We start from the raw sequence: 10,318 nt of genomic DNA on the forward strand, positions 1-10,318 counted from the left end.
CAAAACACAACCAAATTCTAGAAAAATATCCCACCAAATCTCCACAAATTCCCACAAAATACATGAAAAATCCCTCAAGATCCCGAAATCGCCTCAATATCCCAAAAAATTCCACAAAAATCCCACAAAACCTCCACAAGTTTCCACAAAATCTAAGAAAAATTCCTCAAAAGTCTTCAAGTCTCCTCAAAACCACACAAAGTCCTTGAAAAGGCCCACCAAATTCCAGTAAAATCCCACAGATTCTCCACAAATTCCCACAAAATCTAAAACAAATTCCTCAAAATTCTTCAAGTCTCCTCAGAATCCCACACAATTCCAGAAAAAACACACAAAATTCCAGAGAAGTCCCACAAAACTCCCTAAATCATTTCAAAACCCTACCAATTCACAGGAATGTCCCACAAAATCTCCACCAATTCCCAGAACATCCCACAAAAATCTCACAAAAATCCCTAAATCTTCTGAAAACTCAACCAAATTCCAGAAACGCCCCATAAAATCAGCACAGTTTCCCACAAAATTCAAGAAAAAACACCACAAAATTCCCTAAATCTTCTCAAAACACAACCAAATTCTAGAAAAATATCCCACCAAATCTCCACAAATTCCCACAAAATACATGAGAAATCCCTCAAGATCCCTAAATCGCCTCAATATCCCACAAAATCACACAAAAATCCCACAAAACCTCCACAAGTTTCCACAAAATCTAAGAAAAATTCCTCAAAATTCTTCAAGTCTCCTCAAAACCACACAATTCCAGAAAAACCCCACAAAATTCCAGAGAAGTCCCACAAAACTCCCTAAATCATTTCAAAACCCTACCAATTCACAGGAATGTCCCACAAAATCTCCACCAATTCCCAGAACATCCCACAAAAATCCCACAAAAATCCCTAAATCTTCTGAAAACTCGACCAAATTCCAGAAACGCCCCATAAAATCAGCACAGTTTCCCACAAAATTCAAGAAAAAACACCACAAAATTCCCTAAATCTTCTCAAAACACAACCAAATTCTAGAAAAATATCCCACCAAATCTCCACAAATTCCCACAAAATACATGAGAAATCCCTCAAGATCCCTAAATCGCCTCAATATCCCACAAAATCACACAAAAATCACACAAAACCTCCACAAGTTTCCACAAAATCTAAAACAAATTCCTCAAAATTCTTCAAGTCTCCTCAGAATCCCACACAATTCCAGAAAAAACACACAAAATTCCAGAGAAGTCCCACAAAACTCCCTAAATCATTTCAAAACCCTACCAATTCACAGGAATGTCCCACAAAATCTCCACCAATTCCCAGAACATCCCACAAAAATCTCACAAAAATCCCTAAATCTTCTGAAAACTCGACCAAATTCCAGAAACGCCCCATAAAATCAGCACAGTTTCCCACAAAATTCAAGAAAAAACACCACAAAATTCCCTAAATCTTCTCAAAATACCACAAAATTCTTGAAAAGCCCCACCAAATTCCAGAAACATCCCACAAAATTTCCTCAATACCCAACAAAATCCCAGAAAAATCACACAAAATTCCCTAAATCTTCTCAAAACACGGCCAAAATCCACAAAAATCCCACCAAATCTCCACAAATTCCCCACAAATTCCCACAGAATACATGAAAAATCCCTGATAATTGGTCAGTTCTCTACAGAATCTCACCAAATTCCTAAAAAGTCCCTCAAAGTTCCACAAACATCCCACAAAATCTCCTCAATATCCCACAAAATTCAAGAAAAATCACACAAAATTCCCTAAATCTTCTCAAAACACAACCAAATTCTAGAAAAATATCCCACCAAATCTCCACAAATTCCCACAAAATACATGAAAAATCCCTCAAGATCCCTAAATCGCCTCAATATCCCAAAAAATTCCACAAAAATCCCACAAAACCTCCACAAGTTTCCAAAAAATCTAAGAAAAATTCCTCAAAAGTCTTCAAGTCTCCTCAAAACCACACAAAGTCCTTGAAAAGGCCCACCAAATTCCAGTAAAATCCCACAGATTCTCCACAAATTCCCACAAAATCTAATACAAATTCCTCAAAACTCTTCAAGTCTCCTCAGAATCCCACACAATTCCATAAAAAACACACAAAATTCCAGAGAAGTCCCACAAAACTCCCTAAATCATTTCAAAACCCTACCAATTCACAGGAATGTCCCACAAAATCTCCACCAATTCCCAGAACATCCCACAAAAATCTCACAAAAATCCCTAAATCTTCTGAAAACTCGACCAAATTCCAGAAACGCCCCATAAAATCAGCACAGTTTCCCACAAAATTCAAGAAAAAACACCACAAAATTCCCTAAACCTTTTCAAAATACCACAAAATTCTTGAAAAGCCCCACCAAATTCCAGAAACATCCCACAAAATGTCTTCAATATCCAACAAAATCCCAGAAAAGTCCCACAAAATTCCCTAAATCTTCTGAAAACTCTACCAAATTCCAGAAAAATCCCACAGAATCTCCACAAATTCCCACAGAATACATGACAAATCCCTGATAATTCGTCAGTTCTCTACAGAATCTCACCAAATTCCTAAAAAGTCCCTCAAAGTTCCACAAACATCCCACAAAATCTCCCCGGAATCCAATAAAATTCCAGGAAAAATCCCACAAAATTCCCTAAATCTTCTCAAAACATGGCCAAAATCCACAAAAATCCCACCGAATCTCCACAAATTCCCACAGAATACATGAAAATACCCCTGATAATTCCTCAGTTCTCTACAGAATCTCACCAAATTCCAGAAAAGTCCCTCAAAGTGCCAAAAACATCCCACAAAATTTCCTCAATACACAACAAGATCCCAGAAAAATCACACAAAATTCCCTAAATCTTCTCAAAACACGGCCAAAATCCACAAAAATCCCACCAAATCTCCACAAATTCCCACAGAATACATGAAAAATCCCTGATAATTGGTCAGTTCTCTACAGAATCTCACCAAATTCCTAAAAAGTCCCTCAAAGTTCCACAAACATCCCACAAAATCTCCTCAATATCCCACAAAATTCAAGAAAAATCACACAAAATTCCCTAAATCTTCTCAAAACACAACCAAATTCTAGAAAAATATCCCACCAAATCTCCACAAATTCCCACAAAATACATGAAAAATCCCTCAAGATCCCTAAATCGCCTCAATATCCCAAAAAATTCCACAAAAATCCCACAAAACCTCCACAAGTTTCCAAAAAATCTAAGAAAAATTCCTCAAAAGTCTTCAAGTCTCCTCAAAACCACACAAAGTCCTTGAAAAGGCCCACCAAATTCCAGTAAAATCCCACAGATTCTCCACAAATTCCCACAAAATCTAATACAAATTCCTCAAAACTCTTCAAGTCTCCTCAGAATCCCACACAATTCCATAAAAAACACACAAAATTCCAGAGAAGTCCCACAAAACTCCCTAAATCATTTCAAAACCCTACCAATTCACAGGAATGTCCCACAAAATCTCCACCAATTCCCAGAACATCCCACAAAAATCTCACAAAAATCCCTAAATCTTCTGAAAACTCGACCAAATTCCAGAAACGCCCCATAAAATCAGCACAGTTTCCCACAAAATTCAAGAAAAAACACCACAAAATTCCCTAAACCTTTTCAAAATACCACAAAATTCTTGAAAAGCCCCACCAAATTCCAGAAACATCCCACAAAATGTCTTCAATATCCAACAAAATCCCAGAAAAGTCCCACAAAATTCCCTAAATCTTCTGAAAACTCTACCAAATTCCAGAAAAATCCCACAGAATCTCCACAAATTCCCACAGAATACATGACAAATCCCTGATAATTCGTCAGTTCTCTACAGAATCTCACCAAATTCCTAAAAAGTCCCTCAAAGTTCCACAAACATCCCACAAAATCTCCCCGGAATCCAATAAAATTCCAGGAAAAATCCCACAAAATTCCCTAAATCTTCTCAAAACATGGCCAAAATCCACAAAAATCCCACCGAATCTCCACAAATTCCCACAGAATACATGAAAATACCCCTGATAATTCCTCAGTTCTCTACAGAATCTCACCAAATTCCAGAAAAGTCCCTCAAAGTGCCAAAAACATCCCACAAAATTTCCTCAATACACAACAAGATCCCAGAAAAATCACACAAAATTCCCTAAATCTTCTCAAAACACGGCCAAAATCCTCAAAAATCCCACCAAATCTCCACAAATTCCCACAGAATACATGAAAAATCCTTGATAATTGGTCAGTTCTCTACAGAATCTCACCAAATTCCTAAAAAGTCCCTCAAAGTTCCACAAACATCCCACAAAATCTCCTCAATATCCCACAAAATTCAAGAAAAATCACACAAAATTCCCTAAATCTTCTCAAAACACAACCAAATTCTAGAAAAATATCCCACCAAATCTCCACAAATTCCCACAAAATACATGAAAAATCCCTCAAGATCCCTAAATCGCCTCAATATCCCAAAAAATTCCACAAAAATCCCACAAAACCTCCACAAGTTTCCAAAAAATCTAAGAAAAATTCCTCAAAAGTCTTCAAGTCTCCTCAAAACCACACAAAGTCCTTGAAAAGGCCCACCAAATTCCAGTAAAATCCCACAGATTCTCCACAAATTCCCACAAAATCTAATACAAATTCCTCAAAACTCTTCAAGTCTCCTCAGAATCCCACACAATTCCATAAAAAACACACAAAATTCCAGAGAAGTCCCACAAAACTCCCTAAATCATTTCAAAACCCTACAAATTCACAGGAATGTCCCACAAAATCTCCACCAATTCCCAGAACAACCCACAAAAATCTCACAAAAATCCCTAAATCTTCTGAAAACTCGACCAAATTCCAGAAACGCCCCATAAAATCAGCACAGTTTCCCACAAAATTCAAGAAAAAACACCACAAAATTCCCTAAACCCTTTCAAAATACCACAAAATTCTTGAAAAGCCCCACCAAATTCCAGAAACATCCCACAAAATGTCTTCAATATCCAACAAAATCCCAGAAAAGTCCCACAAAATTCCCTAAATCTTCTGAAAACTCTAGCAAATTCCAGAAAAATCCCACAGAATCTCCACAAATTCCCACAGAATACATGACAAATCCCTGATAATTCGTCAGTTCTCTACAGAATCTCACCAAATTCCTAAAAAGTCCCTCAAAGTTCCACAAACATCCCACAAAATCTCCCCGGAATCCAATAAAATTCCAGGAAAAATCCCACAAAATTCCCTAAATCTTCTCAAAACATGGCCAAAATCCACAAAAATCCCACCGAATCTCCACAAATTCCCACAGAATACATGAAAATACCCCTGATAATTCCTCAGTTCTCTACAGAATCTCACCAAATTCCAGAAAAGTCCCTCAAAGTGCCAAAAACATCCCACAAAATCTCCTCAATATACAACAAAATCCCAGAAAAATCACACAAAATTCCCTAAATCTTCTCAAAACACGACTAAATTCTAGAAAAATATCCCACCAAATCTCCACAAAATCCCACAAAATACATGAAAAATCCCTGATAATTGGTCAGTTCTCTACAGAATCTCACCAAATTCCTAAAAAGTCCCTCAAACTTCCTCAAACATCCCACAAAATCTCCTCAATATCCCACAAAATTCAAGAAAAATCACACAAAATTCCCTAAATCTTCTCAAAACACAACCAAATTCTAGAAAAATATCCCACCAAATCTCCACAAATTCCCACAAAATACATGAGAAATCCCTCAAGATCCCGAAATCGCCTCAATATCCCACAAAATCACACAAAAATCACACAAAACCTCCACAAGTTTCCACAAAATCTAAGAAAAATTCCTCAAAATTCTTCAAGTCTCCTCAAAACCACAAAAAGTCCTTGAAAAGGCCCACCAAATTCCAGTAAAATCCCACAGATTCTCCACAAATTCCCACAAAATCTAAAACAAATTCCTCAAAATTCTTCAAGTCTCCTCAGAATCCCACACAATTCCATAAAAAACACACAAAATTCCAGAGAAGTCCCACAAAACTCCCTAAAACATTTCAAAACCCTACCAATTCACAGGAATGTCCCACAAAATCTCCACCAATTCCCAGAACATCCCACAAAAATCTCACAAAAATCCCTAAATCTTCTGAAAACTCGACCAAATTCCAGAAACGCTCCATAAAATCAGCACAGTTTCCCACAAAATTCAAGAAAAAACACCACAAAATTCCCTAAATCTTCTCAAAACACAACCAAATTCTAGAAAAATATCCCACCAAATCTCCACAAATTCCCACAAAATACATGAAAAATACCTCAAGATCCCTAAATTGCCTCAATATCCCACAAAATCACACAAAAATCCCACAAAACCTCCACAAGTTTCCACAAAATCTAAGAAAAATTCCTCAAAATTCTTCAAGTCTCCTCAGAATCCCACACAATTCCATAAAAAACACACAAAATTCCAGAGAAGTCCCACAAAACTCCCTAAATCATTTCAAAACCCTACCAATTCACAGGAATGTCCCACAAAATCTCCACCAATTCCCAGAACATCCCACAAAAATCCCACAAAAATCCCTAAATCTTCTGAAAACTCGACCAAATTCCAGAAACGCCCCATAAAATCAGCACAGTTTCCCACAAAATTCAAGAAAAAACACCACAAAATTCCCTAAATCTTCTCAAAACACAACCAAATTCTAGAAAAATATCCCACCAAATCTCCACAAATTCCCACAAAATACATGAGAAATCCCTCAAGATCCCTAAATCGCCTCAATATCCCACAAAATCACACAAAAATCACACAAAACCTCCACAAGTTTCCACAAAATCTAAAACAAATTCCTCAAAATTCTTCAAGCCTCCTCAGAATCCCACACAATTCCATAAAAAACACACAAAATTCCAGAGAAGTCCCACAAAACTCCCTAAATCATTTCAAAACCCTACCAATTCACAGGAATGTCCCACAAAATCTCCACCAATTCCCAGAACATCCCACAAAAATCTCACAAAAATCCCTAAATCTTCTGAAAACTCGACCAAATTCCAGAAACGCCCCATAAAATCAGCACAGTTTCCCACAAAATTCAAGAAAAAACACCACAAAATTCCCTAAACCTTTTCAAAATACCACAAAATTCTTGAAAAGCCCCACCAAATTCCAGAAACATCCCACAAAATGTCCTCAATATCCAACAAAATCCCAGAAAAGTCCCACAAAATTCCCTAAATCTTCTCAAAACTCTACCAAATTCCAGAAAAATCCCACAGAATCTCCACAAATTCCCACAGAATACATGACAAATCCCTGATAATTCGTCAGTTCTCTACAGAATCTCACCAAATTCCTAAAAAGTCCCTCAAAGTTCCACAAACATCCCACAAAATCTCCCCGGAATCCAATAAAATTCCAGGAAAAATCCCACAAAATTCCCTAAATCTTCTCAAAACATGGCCAAAATCCACAAAAATCCCACCGAATCTCCACAAATTCCCACAGAATACATGAAAATACCCCTGATAATTCCTCAGTTCTCTACAGAATCTCACCAAATTCCAGAAAAGTCCCTCAAAGTGCCAAAAACATCCCACAAAATCTCCTCAATATACAACAAAATCCCAGAAAAATCACACAAAATTCCCTAAATCTTCTCAAAACACGACTAAATTCTAGAAAAATATCCCACCAAATCTCCACAAATTCCCACAGAATACATGAAAAATCCCTGATAATTGGTCAGTTCTCTACAGAATCTCACCAAATTCCTAAAAAGTCCCTCAAAGTTCCACAAACATCCCACAAAATCTCCTCAATATCCCACAAAATTCAAGAAAAATCACACAAAATTCCCTAAATCATCTCAAAACACAACCAAATTCTAGAAAAATATCCCACCAAATCTCCACAAAATCCCACAAAATACATGAAAAATCCCTCAAGATCCCGAAATCGCCTCAATATCCCACAAAATCCCACAAAAATCACACAAAACCTCCACAAGTTTCCACAAAATCTAAGAAAAATTCCTCAAAAGTCTTCAAGTCTCCTCAAAACCACACAAAGTCCTTGAAAAGGCCCACCAAATTCCAGTAAAATCCCACAGATTCTCCACAAATTCCCACAAAATCTAAAACAAATTCCTCAAAATTCTTCAAGTCTCCTCAGAATCCCACACAATTCCATAAAAAACACACAAAATTCCAGAGAAGTCCCACAAAACTCCCTAAATCATTTCAAAACCCTACCAATTCACAGGAATGTCCCACAAAATCTCCACCAATTCCCAGAACATCCCACAGAAATCCCACAAAAATCCCTAAATCTTCTGAAAACTCGACCAAATTCCAGAAACGCCCCATAAAATCAGCACAGTTTCCCACAAAATTCAAGAAAAAACACCACAAAATTCCCTAAATCTTCTCAAAATACCACAAAATTCTTGAAAAGCCCCACCAAATTCCAGAAACATCCCACAAAATTTCCTCAATACACAACAAGATCCCAGAAAAATCACACAAAATTCCCTAAATCTTCTCAAAACACGGCCAAAATCCACAAAAATCCCACCAAATCTCCACAAATTCCCACAGAATACATGAAAAATCCCTGATAATTGGTCAGTTCTCTACAGAATCTCACCAAATTCCTAAAAAGTCCCTCAAAGTTCCACAAACATCCCACAAAATCTCCTCAATATCCCACAAAATTCAAGAAAAATCACACAAAATTCCCTAAATCATCTCAAAACACAACCAAATTCTAGAAAAATATCCCACCAAATCTCCACAAATTCCCACAAAATACATGAAAAATCCCTCAAGATCCCGAAATCGCCTCAATATCCCAAAAAATTCCACAAAAATCCCACAAAACCTCCACAAGTTTCCACAAAATCTAAGAAAAATTCCTCAAAAGTCTTCAAGTCTCCTCAAAACCACACAAAGTCCTTGAAAAGGCCCACCAAATTCCAGTAAAATCCCACAGATTCTCCACAAATTCCCACAAAATCTAAAACAAATTCCTCAAAATTCTTCAAGTCTCCTCAGAATCCCACACAATTCCATAAAAAACACACAAAATTCCAGAGAAGTCCCACAAAACTCCCTAAATCATTTCAAAACCCTACCAATTCACAGGAATGTCCCACAAAATCTCCACCAATTCCCAGAACATCCCACAAAAATCTCACAAAAATCCCTAAATCTTCTGAAAACTCAACCAAATTCCAGAAACGCCCCATAAAATCAGCACAGTTTCCCACAAAATTCAAGAAAAAACACCACAAAATTCCCTAAATCTTCTCAAAACACAACCAAATTCTAGAAAAATATCCCACCAAATCTCCACAAATTCCCACAAAATACATGAGAAATCCCTCAAGATCCCTAAATCGCCTCAATATCCCACAAAATCACACAAAAATCCCACAAAACCTCCACAAGTTTCCACAAAATCTAAGAAAAATTCCTCAAAATTCTTCAAGTCTCCTCAAAACCACACAATTCCAGAAAAACCCCACAAAATTCCAGAGAAGTCCCACAAAACTCCCTAAATCATTTCAAAACCCTACCAATTCACAGGAATGTCCCACAAAATCTCCACCAATTCCCAGAACATCCCACAAAAATCCCACAAAAATCCCTAAATCTTCTGAAAACTCGACCAAATTCCAGAAACGCCCCATAAAATCAGCACAGTTTCCCACAAAATTCAAGAAAAAACAGCACAAAATTCCCTAAATCTTCTCAAAACACAACCAAATTCTAGAAAAATATCCCACCAAATCTCCACAAATTCCCACAAAATACATGAGAAATCCCTCAAGATCCCTAAATCGCCTCAATATCCCACAAAATCACACAAAAATCACACAAAACCTCCACAAGTTTCCACAAAATCTAAAACAAATTCCTCAAAATTCTTCAAGTCTCCTCAGAATCCCACACAATTCCAGAAAAAACACACAAAATTCCAGAGAAGTCCCACAAAACTCCCTAAATCATTTCAAAACCCTACCAATTCACAGGAATGTCCCACAAAATCTCCACCAATTCCCAGAACATCCCACAAAAATCTCACAAAAATCCCTAAATCTTCTGAAAACTCGACCAAATTCCAGAAACGCCCCATAAAATCAGCACAGTTTCCCACAAAATTCAAGAAAAAACACCACAAAATTCCCTAAATCTTCTCAAAATACCACAAAATTCTTGAAAAGCCCCACCAAATTCCAGAAACATCCCACAAAATTTCCTCAATACCCAACAAAATCCCAGAAAAATCACACAAAATTCCCTAAATCTTCTCAAAACA

The sequence above is a fragment of the Cyanistes caeruleus genome, chromosome 4, assembly GCF_971803275.1.
Source record: "Cyanistes caeruleus chromosome 4, bCyaCae1.hap1.1, whole genome shotgun sequence".
Taxonomy (NCBI): Eukaryota; Metazoa; Chordata; class Aves; order Passeriformes; family Paridae; genus Cyanistes; species Cyanistes caeruleus.